Genomic DNA, 19,807 nt, shown 5'->3' with positions numbered 1-19,807 from the left:
TAAAATCAGATTTGAAGAGAGAGCTCAGCCCTCATCAATGCACTTATGATATTACCATCATCTATTACCTTAAAGGTCCTAGTATAACTAGTGAAGATACCTATGAAATTTTTCAGGTAATGTAAAATATTAAATTTGATTATCCACTTCAAACATATGTTCCAGTTTTTATGACAAAGTATATAATGATAACTTTTAATTATAATTTTTTATATTTTAGATAAAATACAAACTACTTGATCTTCAGGAAACTTGGAATAGATGGTCATCTCTTACCGGCACCTTTGAGAAAAAAGTTAATACTTCTGACAAGAAAGCTGTAATGAATTTTAATGGCATCACATTTAAAGCTACTGTGGTTCCTGTAAGCAGCCAATTTATATAATTGTAAGTTTATGCTGCCAACTAAAATATTAGAGAATAAAAATATAAGTTTATGCTGGCCAACTTAAATATTATGTGTACTTTATAGCACATAGATACACCTTTAGTGGCCCTGAGAGTGGCACTCCTGCATGGCATGAAATCATTAGGTATCCCTTGATGATATTCCATTTCTGGTTCAGAATGGCTGTTTGGATACCCCATTCTGCAGAATCCTACACAGTCACAATGGGATTCATATCCAACAATTGTGCAGGCCACAGTATATGCATGTTGTTGGAGTGCAGTGCACAGATAATGGCTGCATCCTGCAAGGCCTACCGGAATAAAAAGAACCCATGCTGCTCTACAAAACAGTCCTTACATGGTCACAACCACTAAGAGCTTGCACACGGAAAGGAAGCATGACCCATTCTCAGATCCACTGTTTTTCACAGTTTTTAACATACTTTCATGTATCTGTTGTCACTGTTAAGAGGATTTTCCAACAATGGTGTGAACTGATTTATGTGACATTATGTTTACAGTGCACCCTGACCATTTCTGCCGCTTACAAAATGGATTGATCTCACACACGAGAGCCTTGCAAATTGCCAAACAGCCATACAGAACCATTGTTCTGACCTTGAGTACGGTGCTAGAGAAAATGGTGTCCTTTTAAATGCAGTCCCAGTTACACAGTATCTTCTTTCAACCTGACTTGTTCTTTTGTTTGCTGGTTTTTTTTAAACAGCAATTAGAAAAAGTCAGGAATGGCAAAATTGTGTTAATACAGAACTACATTGGTATAAATAAGAATGCTCCTACTATATGAGCAGTTGTGATCATATCTCTTGTGATGTTGCCTGCAATTCCCATGGTATACCTTTCAGTAGGTCTGTCATAACATGAATTCTTAACCATTATTGGCTATTTCATTTGCCATAAAACTTGTGACATGCAAATATAAAAATGGCAGATTCTCTAATAAATTGGTAAGACAGCTTACTTTCTTTAATTACTCTGAGTTATTTGAATTGCAATTTATTTTTACTTTTTAAAGATGTTTTTAATGATTCACCAACAGATGTTGTTGTTGTTATTTGGTTTTTAGGAGCATTAGCAACTAAGGCCATATTGCTCCGGGATATGCGGTGGTCATTCCCTGACCTTTCCGCATCTTCTGTATTTGGTGGTGATGGGCTCGAACCCCAGTCTAATCAAGAAGCGTGTGCTACGCACTGCTGCTCCTTCCCACCTGGCTACGGAGGCGCTCACCAACAGAATCATCAATATTACTATTCCCAAAAATTTAGCATTTTGGAGAAACGATGGGCACTCTTAATTTAGTGCGTAAGGATAATGGTGGCTTCCATTCTTTTAAATCTGTTTTTTTTTTTTTTTTTTTGTGAAAATACCAAACATGAAAGGTATTAGAACTTACAGTACTTAGTACCTTGACATTAGACTTAAATTTCTGCAGACTGAAATTTTATTATTATTATTATTATTATCCATAAGGTGCAAGAAAGCCTGAGGCTTATGCTGCACCAGCAAAAAAATTCCCGAGTTACCCTGAGAAAGAGAGAGAGAAGTAGAAAGGAATCACCAAGAAAGAGAAGAATGATGATATCCAGCTCAGGACCCTGGGTGTGCCAAGCCCATACTCACCAGATGTGAGCCCCTGGGGTGATTATGTGCAAAGGGAGCTTGTTTCAGAAAAGGGAAGTTGAAGAGATTAGCATTAGTAGAGGCATATGATGCAAGAAAGCAAGCTTATGCTACATCAGCCAAAAAAAAAAACCCACTCCCATTTCACCCCTCCATTAGTTTGAAATACCTGTCCAGCTGAGCCTTAAATTTATTTAGGCTATCAACTTCCACAACAAGGGATGGAAGTCTGTTCCACCAACCAACTACCTGCTGGCTAAAGGCAAATTTCCACACATCTATCCTACATCTGTCTTTCCTCAATTTGAATTTATGCCCTCTAAAGTGATTATTCTGAGCAAGAGACAGTATCCCATCAGCATTGAGCCTGCTCAAACCAGTCTAGGCTTTGTACACCTCTATCAGATCACCTCGCTGGTGCCTAGTCTCCAGACACTGTAACTTGCAAAACTTAAGCCTTTCTTTGTAAGAGCAACCCTTTGTTCCATTCACTAATCTTGTTGCCCTTCTCTGTACTCGTTCCAGCAGCTCTACATCCTTCTTGAAATGAGGCCTCCAGACCTGTATACAGTACTCAAGGTGTGGCCTGACCATTGCCTTATAAAAGGGAATAATCACCTCCTTATCCCTGTTAGAAAAATTCCTGTATATCATTGACAAGACACGATGAGCTACTCTTGCAGCCCGTCTGCACTGCTCAGAGAACTTCATATCTGCCTGCACAATTACCCCCAGGTCCTTTTCATTCTCTACCACTGTCAGTGCAGTACCAGAGAGTTGATACGTTGCTCTGGGGTTGCTGCTTCCCATATGTAGTACTTTACATTTGTCAATGTTAAACTTCATTTTCCACCTCTCAGACCATCTGCTCAACCTTTCCAGATCCTGTTGCAGCAGCACAGCATCCGTAATGTCCTTAACAACCCTGCCAACCTTTGTATCGTCTGCAAACTTCGACATTAAGCTTGATATACCATCATCAATATCATTTATAAATACAGAAAACAATAATGGTCCCAACACTGAACCCTGAGGGACTCCACTAATAACATTAGTCCACAATGGGCAGTGTCCATTGATTACCACTCTCTGTCTTCTCCCCCTCAACTATCCATAGCAGCAATTTGCCTCCAACGTCACACTGCTCCAATTTGCGCAGCAGTCTTCCATGTGTAACAGTATCAAAAGCCTTTCTAAGTTCCAAATATATAATATCAAAGTTATTCCCTGCATCCAGTTCTTTTGTGACTGCATCATAGTATCCAATCAAATTGGTTAGGCAAGACTTTCGGTTAACAAAACCATGCTGTGTCCGAGCTATAATTGAAGTCTTGTCTAGATGATCCTGCAGTGCTTCTTTAACCAGTGCCTCCATTAATTTTCCTGGAACAGAAGTTAAACTCACAGGTCTATAATTACTTGTGTCAGCCTTTGATCCTCCTTTGTGAATTGGGGTCACATTTGCACATCTCCAGTCTATGGGTACCTCCCCTGAGTCCAAAGAAGCTCTCATAATTATGGCTAAGGGTTTGCTTACTTCCTTTGCTGCCTCCTTTAATATAACTGGATAGATCCCATCCACCCTGGGTGCCTTTTTTATGTTTATCCTCAACAATTTCTCCTCCACTTTCTTCTCAATTATTACAAAATCATCTAGCTCACTGCCAGAGTTTACTTCACCTCTGCCATTCCCCTTCCTAAATAACTCCTCATGTGTGAATGTAGATGCAAAATATTTGTTTAGTTTGTTAGCCACCTGAGCAGGATCCTCAACTGTTGAACCACCAATATTCAGTGGACCAATCTGATTCATCCCTTTCCTTCTAGAGTTTACATAAGTAAAGAACTCTTTTCTGTTTTTCTTTGCATCCTTTGCCAAGGATTTCTCATAATCTGCCTTTGCCTGCCTAATCTCCTTTGTGACTTGGTTACAGACCAGCTTATATCTATCATAGGCTTCCCTGTCACCCATTAATTTTTATGTATCCCATGCATTTTTCTTCTCTGCCATATATCTCATTAGTTCATCTGACATCCATTTAGGTCTAAACCTTGAATATTTCTTAGTTGGTATATAAAGTCTAGTAGCTTCCAAGATAAGTTCTTTGAATGCTTCCCATTTTGAATTTGCTGTTGGTAACACCATCAGTTGGTCCCACTGTATAGAATTTGAATACTATCTCAGACCATCGTAGTTGCCTTTATGAAAGCAAAAACCTTTCCCTTTACCCCTGATGTAGCAGATAAATCAGGTAGAAGAAAGTTGCTTCTGTGAATTTGATGCAGCACAGTAAATGGATGTTGACTGGTTGCAGCATGTGTTCAGTTTAGTTTTATTTATGGGAGGAGGAATTATAGAAGCCAATTCAGAACAGTGACCAAGGAAGAATCTATAGAAAAGGCATGCAGCAGAAACAAAATGTCTATGAGACAGTGGAGAGATTTTATAAGAGATGGCTCATTAATTAACCTAATTTATCTCTTTTAAATCGAGTCTAGAAGCCTGAGAAAGTTACGAGGGAACAATATTCAACGGTAGGGTGGATTTAAGATTTTCCCAGAGTGAGTAGCTGTTCAGAAGAAAAGTAATGCTGAGAGTGAGAGAAAAACCAGTTTTTTATATGCAGAAGAAGCAATATTTGTGATGTGTTCATGCCAAGAGATATTAGAAGTTAGGGCAATCCCTAATAGTGATATGTGATAATGTCTAGAAATCTGAGTATCACTGAAGATGAGCAAAGGAGCAAAAGAATCCTTTCTGAGAAATATAAGACAGGATTGAGTTTTAGAAGGATTGAAATTAATAAGTTATCTTTGTGTCATCAGAGAATTACATGGAAATCAGCATTTAAGGATTGGTAGTGGATATTTGTGAACTTAAAGCTGTTTGAGTGGGGCAAAGTTTATGAAGGTGTAAAGTGGAATGCATTATGCTATCATTAGGAAAACTATGGATAGGATTTCCAGTCAAAAGAACAAGGTCATTAATATACAAAACAGGAAAAGAGTGGGAGAAAAAACTGAATCTTGGGGAACACCAGCATTAGTTGAGAAGTTAGAAGACAGAGAGCATCTATCATCACCTGCAGTAAGCAGAGAGAAAATCAGATGCCAAAATTAGAAAAAAAAAAGTCGACAATCCATAAGATGGAAATTTATTTAGAAGAGCTTTGTGCCAAACACAATCAAAAGCCTTTGAAATGTCAAGAGAAACTGCCTGAGTTTGACCAAACTTTTCCACTGAATTTGACCATGGATGGGTAACATAAGCCAGTAACATATCACCGGTGGATCAACACTGACAGAATCCATACTAGCAATCATTGATCAGATGTATGGTGTATGTGCTAATGAATTGGAAGGCTCCTGCACTAAAGAAGTCAACTGTACTGATTACACAAACCATAATTCAAAGTGCTGCACATCTCATTTTGTTACCCTAGACCTGTGCTGGTGTATTTTATTCATTCTTAAAATATTCAAATAACAAACTTTCTTAATATTAGTTTCTTGCATATTTTATTTTTATTTTCTGAATGGATTTTTCCTTGCCCCACTTAAATTCCTACAAATGACATACTTTCCAATGAATTATTGTTTCAGACACAGGTATTCAATGTTACCAAAGACAAAGATGGCAAATGGATTCCTAGAGGTGGCTGTGAATACCAAACTCTGAAATTATTTTCTGAAGCTTTGAATTTCAGGTAAACAAGTTGGTAATGTATGCATTGCTACATTTTTGGCAATTTAAAATATTTTTTCTTCAATTAATTATTTTTTGAAACATTAGTATACAAAGGTGGGTAAAAGCATGTCATAATATAGGATTGAGGGGAATAGTAATGCAGAAATTAAATACAAACAGCTTTTAAGCACATCACTCCATTAGCCAATTATTGGGAAACACTATTTTCTCCAAAGGTTCTTCCAAGGATTCAAAATACTGGGGAAATTCTGCATAATTTAAAAGACAGAAATTTAGTCTGAACTGTGGATAATGGTATTTATCTCTAAGCTGGACATAAGAGCAAATTTAAATGATGTTTGGAGAAAACAAAATGTTCTCTGTGATCGACACAAGGTAGTAATGTGTTTCTAAGCTGTCTATATTAAATTTCTGCATTAATATCCCCAACCTATATCAAAATGTTGCATAGGGTTTGTGCAAACTAGTTATTGGGAGAATGAACACAATTATTTTTGTGTATTTAAATGGAAATTTTTCACTTGTTCAGCATAAATTTGTTAATAGTAGCCACCTGCTGTCTGACGAGAAGCCAGTAAGCTGCTTTAAAATAGCTGTCCTGGTGGCATCCCAGATTTTTATATGCATAGTATATAAAAATCAACAACTTAAGCTAACCAGGGATAATGGTATTTGTTGCTAAGTTGGACATAAGATCAGGATTAAACGATTTTTGGTGGAAACACAGAACATTCCCAGTGATTGGTCTACCACAGTAATGCACTTGAAAGCTGTCTGCAAAAGCAAGTTTTTATGTAGTCAAGGTCAAATTAAGTTTGATACAATCTTACAGCCTTTCTATTGGGACATGCAACAGCCTAGAAGGCAAGATGTTGGGGACTATGAGGCCTGCTGGGGATCCTAATGGGATAAACAGAAAGAACATACAGGAGGACTTATGCTTTGTTAAGTGGCACACCCAACTGACATGGGTTGCCAGTGTAATGGTTAGTCAGTATGTGATATAAGCTACATTGTTATACTCCATTTCTATAACAATTATTGCTAATCATTTAGAGCTGGAGCATAATCTTCCATCCTATGCATCATCTTAGAATGCAACTCACATTATTATCTTTATATTCTACATGTGGCATGGCTTCCTATTTCATTAGTAATACATAATGTTAAAGCACATTTCACTTGAACAGCAGTGTAAGGCCACACTGCTACACTCAAACCACTCAAATTATGTAGAGGAGGTCAATATATGATTTTAATGGTTTAAATAAACAATATTGCTCTTATACATCTAAGTATTTTGTTTTTCTATTATTCAGGTACACAATTCATCCAGCTGAAGATGCGAAGTGGGGAGCTGAAAAGTCTCCTGGAGTATGGACAGGAATGGTTCACAAGATTATGTCAAAGGTTAGATTTAGTTATTAAGTTCTACCTGTGTCACATGCCTTGACTACTTTATGTGGACATTTATGTTTCAGGGTAGTACCCTATTAATCTTTAATAAGGTTTGTTGTTGTTTGGTTTTTAGGAGCATTAGCAACTAAGGCCATTGTGCAAATGTATCCCCAATTCACAAAGGGGGATCGAAGGGTGACACGAGTAATTACAGACCAGTTAGTTTAACTTCTGTTCTGGGTAAAATAATGGAGTCACTGGTTAAAAATGCATTGCAGGATCATCTAGACAAGACTGCAGCAATAATTCAGACACAGCATGGGTTTGTTAAGGGAAAGTCTTGTCTGGCAAATTTGATAGGACATTATGATGTGGTTACAAAGGAACTGGTTGCAAAAAATAATTTTGATATCATATATTTGGATTTCAGAAAAGCTTTTGACACTGTTGTGCATTGAAGACTATTGTACAAATTGGAGCAGAATGGTATTAAGGGTAAGTTGCTACAATGGATAAAAGGATGGTTAAGTGGGAGAAGACAGAGGGTGGTAATCAATGGGTACTGCTCTTCGTGGACTAATGTTATTAGTGGAGTCCCACAGGGTTCGGTGTTGGGTCCACTGCTGTTTTGTATATTTATCAATGATATTGATGAAGGTATATCAGGCTTAATGTCGAAGTTTGCAGATGGTACAAAGGTTGGCAGGGTTGTTAATGACAGTAATGGCAGTGTGCTACTGCAACAGGATCTAGATAATTTGGGCAGATGGGCTAAGAAGTGGCAACTGAAGTTTAACCTTGACAAATGCAAAGTACTGCAAATGGGTAGAAGTAACCCCAGAGAAACGTACCAACTGTGTGGTACTACACTTAAAGTGGTAGAAAATGAAAATGAATTGGGAGTAATTGTGCAGGCAGATATGAAGTTTTCTGAGCAATGCAGACAGGCTGCCAGGGCAGGTCATGAGGTTTTGTCAATGATATATAGGAATTTTGCTAGCAGGGAAAAGGAGGTGATTATCCCTCTGTATAAGGCAATGGTCAGGCCACGCCTGGAGTACTGCGTACAGGTCTGGAGGCCTCATTTTAGAAAGGATGTATATTTACTTGAGCGTGTACGGAGAAGGGCAACAAGATTGGTGAGAGGAATGAAGGGATCCTCTTACCAAGAGAGGCTTAAGTTCTGCAAATTGCAGTGGCTGGAGACTAGGCACCTGCGCGGTGATCTGATTGAGGTGTATAAGGCCTTGAATGGGTTGAGCACGCTGAATTCTGATGGGTTCTTCCACTTCTTCAGATTACAAACCTAAGGGGGCATAAATTCAAATTAAGAAAAGACAAATGTAGAATAGATGTGCGGAAATTTGCCTTTAGCCAGCGGGTGGTTAATTGCTGGAACAAACTTCCATCTGTCGTTGTGGAAGTTGATAGGTTGAATAAATTTAAGGTGGAACTGGACAGGCATTTGGAGGGAATGGTATGATTTTTTTTTGGCTGATGCTGCATAAGCTCATACACATGCTTTCTTGCATCACATGTCACTACTACTACTACTGCTCCGGGGATATGCGGTGGTCATTCCCTGACCTTTCTGCATCCTCCGTATTTGGTGGTCACGGGCTCGAACCCCAGTCTAATCAAGGAGTGTGTGCTACGCACTGCTGCTCCTGCCCGCCTAGCTATGGAGGTGCCTTTAATAAGGTGTTACTCTATTAAAGATATATTAATCTTTAATAGGGTGCTACCCTATTAATCCACTGGCACTAGTGGGTGCCAATGGATAAATATTAAAGATTAATATTTAGAGTGTAAGCTGCCTTAGGGATGTAATCTTTACAAATTACAGCTTTCTTGGTAATACTGTGATGTTTATGCAAAAACAAATTTAAACACATAGCAGTGATAAATGGCTGTAATGCCATTTATCACTGCTATCTTAAAAAGAAGCTAGGAAGACCAAACTGTCATAAGACACTAAGTTAATAGATCTACTCCAAAATTTAAAATGCCGAATATAAAGAGTAATCAGAAATTTATGGTAATATTTACTTCACTTCTATTGGAAGAAGGAAGGCACAGAATTGTTCAAATTTCTAATTAAAATAATTAGGGCAGTATGATCAGTTTTCTGTATAATGCAAATACATATCCATAGAAAGAATGCAACGTTAAAGTTAAGGTCAATGTTGCACCAAAATATATATCACATGGTACAGATCAATCATATCTGATTGACAGAGTGCATTACCCTGATACTCCCAACCTCTAAAATAATAAAATGAGGGATGCAGTTTAGATTTAAATGTAGTCATTTTGCTTTTTAATATAAATTATATTAATACCTTGCTATGGTAATTTAAGATATTTTCAACCAGTCACCAGTTTCACCACAACTCTCTGTCACATGGGGATCAATCTGATCTTATTCAAAGGAGAGTTTAAGTTTTTAGGAGAAACAAAGGAGAAATTTTCTTGAAAGGTACTGAGGATTACAGTTGAGTAAACAGTAGTTCTAGAGTATTAAAGAGTTAAAAATAAATGAGTGTGGCTGTGTTATCATGGAAGCCTGGAAGTGAATGCATAAAATTCTAAAAGGCAACAAAACGAATATTACTGAGACATTACACATGAAGGAGAGGACAAAATATTGTTTGCATATCCAGGCACTTAGTCTTGACACAACTCTGCCCTCATAAATGTTGACAACAGGCTTGCATACTACATATAAAAGGTACTAGTATCAGCAAAATAATGCAAGGAAGCAAAGCTCATAGAGCATCAACTATCAAAAAAATATCCCTTTCATTTGTCTATTCCTTCTTTAAATTTATCAAACTACCACTTCCACAACAGAAGGTAGAAATTTAGCCCCACAATCAATTGACCAATGGAAAATTTCCAATCAATTACCCCAAGGGCTCACATCTGGTGAGTATGGGCTTGGCACACCCAGGGTCCTGAGCTGGATATCATCATTCTTCTCTTTCTTGGCAATTCCCTTCTACTTCTCCCCCCCCTCTCTCTCTCAGAGCAACTCAGAAATTTTTTTTTGGATGGCGCAGCATAAGCCCCAGGCTTCCTTGCATTATATGGCTAATAATAATAATAATAATAATGTGCAAACTTGTTTGCCTTCAATAGATTGAAGGCAAACAGGCATGTATATCTAACCTGCATCCATTTTTTTCAAATTTATGTCATCCAATAAAGAATAAGGATATCAACAACATTCAGTTTACCCAACTCATTTAAAGCTTCAAATACTTCAATTAGGTCTCCCTTGTGGATTCTTGTAGTTTTCAGAGTCTTCACTTCACAGAACTCATGTCTTTCTTGGTAAGAAAGACCTTTTGTGTTCCTGGTCAGCCCTGGCCATTCTCTACACACTTTCCAACAGATCTACATCTTTCCTAAAATGAGGCTTCCAAACTTGTATGCAGTATTCAAAATGCAGCCTAACCACTGCCTTATACAACATATCACCTCTTTGTTTCTGCTGACAAAATTCCTGTATATCATTCAGAAACCCATGGGCTGTCTGCATTGCACAGAGAACTTTGTGTTGGACTGTACAATTACCCCTTAGGTATTTTTCATTCTCCACTACCCATGTGGTACTCCCCACCTGGTATTTTATTCTGAGATTACTGCTACCCAAATGCAATACCTTGCACTTATCAATGTTAAACCTCAATTGCCATTTTTCAGCTTGTCTGCTTAATTTATCTTGGTCTTCATGAAGTAGCATATTGTGATTACCATCATTATCCACCCAGTCCACCTTTGTATCATTAGTACTCTTAAGATGTTAAATATTATATGCTTACACCAGTGTCATTAATAAAGATATGGACACGACAGGAAAATACTAACTAAAGTGTTTTTATCATAAAAGTAAATAATTATTACATAAATAAGTGCAATATTTTCCATATTTTTACAGGAAGCCGACATTGCTGTTAACATGTTTGCTATCAATGAGAAGCGGAGCGAGGTCCTGGATTTTTCTACACCATATCGTTTTGACCCAGTGTCTTTTATTGTAAGGATACCACAGCTGAAATCAAAAACATTTGTATTTGTAAGACCTTTCCAACCATCAGTAAGTAGGTGATTACAATCTTTGCATGCGGCATGCAAATAGTCAATTTGCAATCTGATAAAAATGTAGACTAAGCTTTATCATATACATGGATCAGAATGTCATGTGGCTGTAATCTTAAGAAATATTAGATATTATTCACACACCTTTGAGGCCATTACATTTCTGATATAAGTGAGTTTTGAGTTTGAGGAGCTCCAATTGATACTACTACATCTAAACTATAACCTAGTTATAAATTACATTAGAAGTTACACTTGCAGTAGAAGATTTTTCATTTTTTTAAAATGATTTCATTAATTTCAATTATTTCTGTTCTATTCTTCTTCATTTCTAATAAAAACTAAATGGTTTATTTAAAAAAAATCTTTAACTGCTCATCAGATAAATCAAACAGAAAATTTAAAGATGATTTCAAATTTGCTAGTTCTACTTTTGTTATTTAAAACAATTTTGAGTATAACAGTTATTCCTTCTTTCCACAGCATAGCGAGTGTGACTTGGTCTTTTTACAAATACTTTCCAGTATAGGTTAACATGCACGAACACACTACTTTTAATTGTTAGATAACAATTAAAAGGTGGTGCAGGCAGATATGAAGTTCTCTGAGCAGTGCAGACGAGCTGCAAGAGTAGCTCATGGTGTATTGTCAATGATATATAGGAATTTTTCTAGCAGGGATAAGGAGGTGATTATTCCCTTGTATAAGGCAATGGTCAGGCCACACCTAGAGTACTGTATACAGGCCTGGAGGCCTCATTTCAGGAAGGATGTAGAGCTGCTGGAACGAGTACAGAGAAGGGCAACTAGATTGGTGAATGGGACAAAGGGGTTCTCTTACGAAGAAAGGCTTAAGTTTTGCAAATTACAGTGTCTGGAAACTAGGCACCAGCGGGGTGATCTGATAGAGGTGTACAAAGCCTTGAATGGTTTGAGCATGCTCAATGCTGATGGGATTCTTCCTCTAGCTCAGAAAAATCACCTGAGAGGGCATAAATTCAAATTGAGGAAAGACAGATGTAGGATAGATGTGCGGAAATTTGCCTTTAGCCAGCGGGTGGTTGGTGGGTGGAACAGACTTCCATCCCTTGTCGTGGAAGTTGATAGCCTAAATAAGTTTAAGGCTCAGCTGGACAGGTATTTCGAACGAACAGAGGGGCGAAGTGGAAGTGGTTATTTTTATTTATTTATGTTACTTTTTTTTTTTTTTTTTTTTTTTTGGCTGATGCTGCATAAGCTTGCTTTCTTGCATCAAATGCCTCTACTAATGCTAATGCTAATGCTAACAAACGATTAAAAATTGAAACATTTCTTAAGCTTAAGATAACAAATGCTTAAAAAATTGAAACATTTTTTAAGCTTAACCTTCCAATGCTAGTATGGCATCTGACAGATGCCACTTTTAAAATTTTTCTGTTTTTTTTTTTTTTTTTGTTTATAATTTGTAAATGAAATCTAATTCTCCTGTGTACCTTTGCATACAAATGTTCTCTAGAACACTGGTAGGTAAAGGTACACAGAGGAAATAGGATTTCTCCTTAAGTAATTCTGGGTTTTTTAGGCTGCACAACATCCAAATTTTCTGCTTCCATTTCAATATACTATGAATTATTAGCATTAGCATTAGTAGAGGCATATGATGCAAGAAAGCAAGCTTATTCAGCATCAGCCAAAAAAAAAAAAAAAAAAAAAAAAAACCCTCTCCCATTTCACCCCTCCATTCGTTCGAAATACCTGTCCAGTTGAGCTTTAAATTTGTTTAGGCTATCAACTTCAACAACAAGTGATGGAAGTCGGTTCCACCAACCAACCACCCGCTGGCCAAAGGCGAATTTCCGCACATCTATCCGACATCCGTCCTTCCTCAATTTGAATTTATGCCCTCTGAGGTGATTATTCTGAGAAAGATGAAGAATCCCATTGGCATTGAGCATGCTCAAACCATTCAAAGCCTATACACCTCTATCAGATCACCTCGCCGGTGCCTAGTCTCCAGACTCTGTAATTTGCAAAACTTAAGCCTTTCTTCGTAAGAGCAACCCTTTGTTCCATTTACTAATCTTGTTGCCCTTCTCTGTACCCGTTCCAGCAGCTCTACATCCTTCTTGAAATGAGGCCTCCAGACCTGTATACAGTACTCAAGATGTGGCCTAACCATTGCCTTATACAAGGGAATAATCACCTCCTTATCCCTGCTAGAAAAATTCCTGTATATCATTGACAAGACACCATGAGCTACTCTTGCAGCTCGTCTGCACTGCTCAGAGAACTTCATATCTGCCTGCACAATTACCCCCAGGTCCTTTTCATTCTCCACCACTGTCAGTGTAGTACCGCAGAGTTGATACATTGCTCTGGGGTTACTGTTACCCATATGTAGTACTTTACATTTGTCAATGTTAAACTTCATTTGCCACCTCTCAGCCCATCTGTTCAACCTTTCCAGATCCTGTTGCAGCAGCATAGCGTCAGTAGTGTCCTTAATGACCCTGCCAACCTTTGTATCATCTGCAAACTTAGACATTAAACTTGATATCCCATCATCAATATCATTCATAAACACCGAAAACAACAATGGACCCAACACTGAACCTTGAGGAACTCCACTAATAACATTAGTCCACGTTGAGCAGTGTCCATTGATTACCACCCTCTGTCTTCTGCCACTCAACCATCCCCTTATCCATAGCAGCAATTTGCCTCCAATGCCACACTGCTCCAATTTGTGCAGCAGTCTTCCATGTGCAACAGTATCAAAAGCCTTTCTAAGATCCAAATATATAATATCAAAGTTATTCCCTGCATCCAGTTCTTTTGTGACTACATCATAGTATCCAATCAAATTGGTCAGGCAAGACCTGCCCTTAACAAAACCATGCTGCGTCTGAGCTATAACTGAATTATGAAATATTAATTTTTTGTGTGGCATTTAGCAGACACCAGGGTGAGCAAAAGTGTCTTTCTTCCAAGCAGTTTTAATTCTCACACAGCATCTGCGAGACGATGATAATAGGTGTCTAATCTTGCCATAGAACTTTGACTGTTCCTACTAAATGTGAACACCTGACAAAAATACTGATGCTCACATTGCATTTTCGAGCCACCCTGCAAGAGTATGGGTTTTGAAAAATTCTGAAAAATGATAAAAACTTCATCATTATTATTATTATTATTGGTTTCTGCCGCCTATTTTCATTTGATATTTTTAATGGGCTTCAGAAAATTATAATTAACAGATTGCCATTTTCAATTCAGTAAAAAAAGTTTTCTATAATTAAAACTAAAATGGGTATCAACACAGATGCAATGCAAGTGTCTTTGTTAAAACTGAGGGTGACAGAGGGTTAAATTATAATTATTTATATCAGAAATTTCTAAAACTGAAGTTACTTACTCAAAGTTGCTTCTATTTCTAGACAAAAAAAATTCTATATCACAATACTTTCAATTGAAATTTGTAATATAAATTGAACAACAGTAATGTTAAGTATAAGAATATTTTATTTTTAACAATGTTTTATTGTGAAATGCTCCTAAGCTATAATAATTTAATTTTTGATACGTACTGAATTCTAATAATTTAATCTTTAGTTTAACACTTTTTGCAGACAGCAAAGCTGTCTTTTAATGAAATCCATTTTTTACTAACAGTGATCTCTCACTAAAATACATGTTTTGACTGGCTGTAGGAATGGGGTTAATGTATATAGGCATGGGTATACACATCGCAAGACCAACCCAAAAATATCAGAAGACCATTATTGGGCTGGTTTATTAGCAGCAATTAAAACAGCAACGAAGCTATAAACATCTGTGGCCATGGTCATATAGGATATAAACAAGTATTTATACAATTAATATCAGGTCCTCAGTAGTAGCTTATGGCATGGTACACCATCATGGCTCACTTTCAGAGAGGTCTGAGTTCATTATTATTGATGTGAGAAATTTCTCATGCAGAGGAAATAGGATTTCTCCTTAAGTAATTCTGGGTTTTTTAGCCTGCACAACATTCAAATCAGCCTATTATTTTGTCATAGTAATTTGAAAATTTTTTCAGTAATTACTATGACGAAATGAAATACCTCTTATTTAATCAGAATCTTGTTAATGTAAACTTATTTGTCCAAAGAAGTATACTTTTAAAGTGTATGAAAATTACTATATTTTATAGATGTGGATTGCTGTATTCGTAGCCTTATTTTCAGTGACGACATCAGTCTTCTGTTTAAATCACATAGCATACATCACTATGAGATGTAAGAAGATGCCATTCAGAACGTTCTTTTGGAATTTGTTTGGAACACAAATTAACCAAGGTAATTTGAAATAATTGCAATCAAGATGTATATTAGTTTGATAAATGCTGCAAAATGCATAACACTGAAAAACTCAAAATTTAACGAGCATATAAACATTTATGAAAAAAATGGAAAACACATTCTAAGGTTCAAGTATGAAGGATTCCACAATCAATAAAACTGGAGCAAGTTTGTATTGCTCTTTATGGACTACTACACAAAACATGCTCAAATTATGCACATTACACTCAGCACTGCTAATAATTTTACACTGCCTACCATACCTTTTCTAATGTGTAGCAATTGGAAGATATGCATTACAGCTAACCTAATTTTCAAGTGGGTAGATCTCAAGACACAGGAATATACAGAATTTTTCCTGGAATTTCTTATCCTGCAAATGGACAAGTCTTATTTACAGACACAATCCAGTGATATGACATAGCCTAACTCCATTTATATTAATCTAAGTGATGGTTTCTGACTATGAAAACTCTATAAATATTTCAAGAATGAGGAACTTGAACTATTTCAGAAGTAATTTTTCTGGAGTAAGGTTTTTTCATGGAATTTTTAAAATTCATAAAAAAAAAAAAAAAATCCTGCACATGAATTAGAATGCTCTGGCAAAGAATGAAAAGAAAAGCAGCAAAGACATCTTTATTTATATTAACAGTAGCAGCAGTGCCAGATTAAGGCATGGGCTAACATGGCAGCAGCCCGGGGCACCAGAAGCTGAAGAGCAAGAGAAAGATTTTTTTTACAAAACCCTACACAATTCTAGGATATGGAAAGGGGCACCAAAATAATCTTTGTCTGGGGCTCAACAATATCTTAGTCCAGCACTGAGTGGAAGGAAGGGTTGAATCACATTGGTCCACTTGATTGCATGAGAGGAAAGTGGAAGAGAAATTGTTGAAGCTAAATATATATATATATATATTTGAATAATGTTTGAAATAGCTGAAAACTGAATCTTACATAAAAAAGGGGTAAAGCATATAGAGGCAGTAAAAAGCATTTTCCTTTACATGACGCTTGAGATATAAACTTAAGTGAGAATAATGATAAAAAATAAATAAAAATGCCAGCAGCATGGCAAGACAGAAGAGCAAAGATTGTGAAATTATACATAACGATCAAACCAACAGGGAGGGAAGTCTGCCATCCATAGTTCATGTTTTGCCTATATAATCTGGTTAAAATTACTTTTGTCAGTGGTGTGGCTTTGTATTTGAGTGCTTGTATCTGTCCTATTTTTAATTTTTGCTGCATCAGGACCACCGCTATTCAAGTCCTCTGCATTGGTGGTTCGATCTGGGGATCGGATGGTGGACTGATCTTTCGATCGATTCGACTTTGCGGCGATTTGGCTAGCGATCGAAATGCAGCGATTCCCTGATCATTACTGGCCTTCTGGTCCTATGTTGAGATGGGGCATAACGGTCAAAGTATTTTATTATTTTCTGCAGGCTCCAGGGTTTCCCCTATCCGCCGGGCATAATGGTCAGTCTATTTTTGTTTTATTGTAGTTGTTCACATCTCTGCTCATGATATTTCACATAAATTGGGACCTGGTGCCCATCAGAGGGGATGCTGTTAAATTTCATTTAATTGGCTATTCAAAATTTAATTGATTATATTTTATTATCTTTGTATTTAGACTTCTAAATTATATTTGAGAGTTTCTGCCGCAATAATTTTATTCTCTTCCCTCCCTGTTGGTTTGATCGTTATATATAATTTCACAATCTTTGCTCTTCTGTCTTGCCATGCTGCTGGCATTTTAATTTATTTTTTATCATTATTCTCACTTAAGTTTATATATATATATATATATATACAAGGGAGAGCAAAAAGTTTTTACCCTTATCCAGAAATAATAGCCCTAGAAGGGTGAAACTTCACAGGAACTTTAATCCTTTTCTATATACTCTCCATGTACAGTACACATTTCTCCCATCTATTGAACAGTTGTTTAATACCATGATCATAAAAGTCTGCACTTTTTGTCTGAAACCACGATTCCACTTCATTGATGACTTCTTGAGACAAATCAAAGCGGTCCACACAATGGTTTCTTCATTTCTCAAAACAAGAAGTCTGGCGGTGCTAGGTCAGGACAATAGGGTGGGTGCTGCAGTAGTTTGAAGACACACTGGGCAACAAAGTTGGTGGCAGCAACGGCCATGTGAGCATTGTTTGACAGAAGATGACACCTTTGGTTAACATTCTGTGCCTTTTCACCTTCAAAGCATCGTGCAACTTTTTCAAGGTTTCTGTAGTATTCTCTGGTAAGTGTGTAACCACAAGGTAGGTAATCTGTCAGGATAACCCCTTTTCTGTCCCAAAACATGGACAACGTCACCTTCTTTGCTCATGGAGTGGTCTTTGCCTTTTTTGGGAGGTGGAGAGGAGGTGTGCTTCCACATGTCTTTAGTCTCCAGATCATACTGGTATACCCAGCATTTGTCACCAACCGATCAAAAAAGTTCTGAACATCCACATTATACAAATCCAACAGTTGGCAAGGACATTGCTTCTGCAAAGGCATCAGCAACCTTGCAACCCACCATGCGGAGACCTTAGACATATGCAGATGGTCATTTAAAATGCTGTGGACAGACCCATAATAAATTCCCACTGCATTTCAGATGAAATGAATCGTCAGTCACTCAGCACCAGCTGCTCAACCTTTGCATTGGAGCAGTGTGGCATTAAGATTAAGGGCAAGTTACTGCTATGAATAAAGGGATGGTTGACTGGGAGAAGACAGAGTGGTTATTAATGGAAGCTGCTTTTCATGGACTAATGTTACTAGTGAAGTCTCCCAGGATTCAGTGCTGGGCCCAATATTGTTTTCTATGTTTATTAATGATATTTATGAAGATGTATCAGGCTTAATGTCTAAGTTTGCAAATGATGGACAACGTCACCTTCAGAGTAGGGCAGGGTAGTTAATGACAATAATTAAGGTAAGCTACTGTAACATTTAGAAAACATAGGCAGATGTGTTAAGAAATGGTAGTTGAAGTTTAACATTGACAAATGCAAAATAATGTGTTTGGGTAATGTAATCCCAGATTAATGTACCAACTGTGTGGTATCACATTCAGGGTAGTGAAAAATGAAAAAGATTTGAGGTTTGCTGAGTAGTGCAGACAGACTGCTACGACAGCTCGAGGGGATTTGCCAATGATATAGAGGAACTTTGTAGCAGGGAGATAAGGAGGTGATTATCCCATTGTACAAGGCACTGGTTAGATGGCAACTTGAGTACTGCATACAAGTCTGGAGGCCTCATTTTAAGAAGGATGTATATCTGCTAGAACAGGTGCAGAGAATGCAGAGCTTGGTGAGGGGAACAAAAGGGTAGTCTTACCAAGAAAGGCTTCAATTCTTCAATGATGTAGATTACATTGCAGAGTCTGGAGACTATGCATCTGCAGTGTGATCTAGTTAAGCTGTTTAATACTTTGAATGGATTGAGTAAGCTCAATGCTGATGGTATTCTTCTTCTGCTCAGACTACACATGAGGGAGCAAACATTCAAATTAAGGTAGGGTGGTTGCAGGATACATGTGTGAAAGTTGGTCTTCAGCCAGTGGGTGGTTGATTGTTGGAACAAACTTCCATATGTTGTTGTGGAAGCGAGTAGCCTGAATAAATTTGAGGAACAACTAGACAATTTATTAGAAGGGAAGGGCGGGTGATGTGGGTAGGTTATTTTTTTTTGCTGATGCTTTATAAGCTTGCTTTCTCATATTATTTGCCACTACTAAAACTGGACAACAATGGCTGATAGGCAATGACATCCCCTGATTTTAAAAGTTATTTTTATGCTGCCATCTATTATGAAGTTCACAATCACTTGAAAATAGATGACAGATGGTAGCCTTACCAGAAGTTTTCAAGACAATTAGTAAACACACAAAGACATTATTTGAAATGTTCTTGACACAACCCCAAAAAAACACAAAAAGTTTAAAAGTTATAAAATGCAATAAACTTGAAGAAATGTATCAATTTCATATTTGATACATTATACAACATACAAACATGTTTACTATATGCAAGCAGATAGTAAATGCACAACCTCATCACACTGGCTCTTGTTAAAAGGAGCATTTCAGTATTTACGAAATTTAATATTGTAAAGAAAATATGTGCTTTAAATATATGCTGCATCTCAGTATACTGAAGTCACAATATGTCTTGCTGTTTTAGCAGAATAATAAAAAAAAATTCTTATATGAACAAAG

At 37.1% G+C, this 19,807-nt stretch overlaps 1 protein-coding gene across 1 annotated transcript in view; it reads right to left on the bottom strand.

Annotated features, from left to right (window-relative positions):
* Positions 1 to 11,122: 11,122 nt before the first annotated feature.
* Positions 11,123 to 19,807, bottom strand: part of LOC150084969 (acylphosphatase-2-like) — a 65,260-nt gene continuing 56,575 nt past the window's right edge. The window contains exon 6 of the mRNA XM_090375677.1: positions 11,123 to 11,198. The gene's annotated coding sequence lies outside the window, so the exon portion shown is untranslated. The remainder of the gene's footprint in view (positions 11,199 to 19,807) is intronic.

The sequence above is a fragment of the Mastigoproctus giganteus genome, chromosome 6 (assembly GCF_048544385.1).
Source record: "Mastigoproctus giganteus isolate SK-2022 chromosome 6, ASM4854438v1, whole genome shotgun sequence".
Lineage (NCBI taxonomy): Eukaryota > Metazoa > Arthropoda > Arachnida > Uropygi > Thelyphonidae > Mastigoproctus > Mastigoproctus giganteus.
This window is presented reverse-complemented; position numbering and strand designations above follow the sequence as displayed.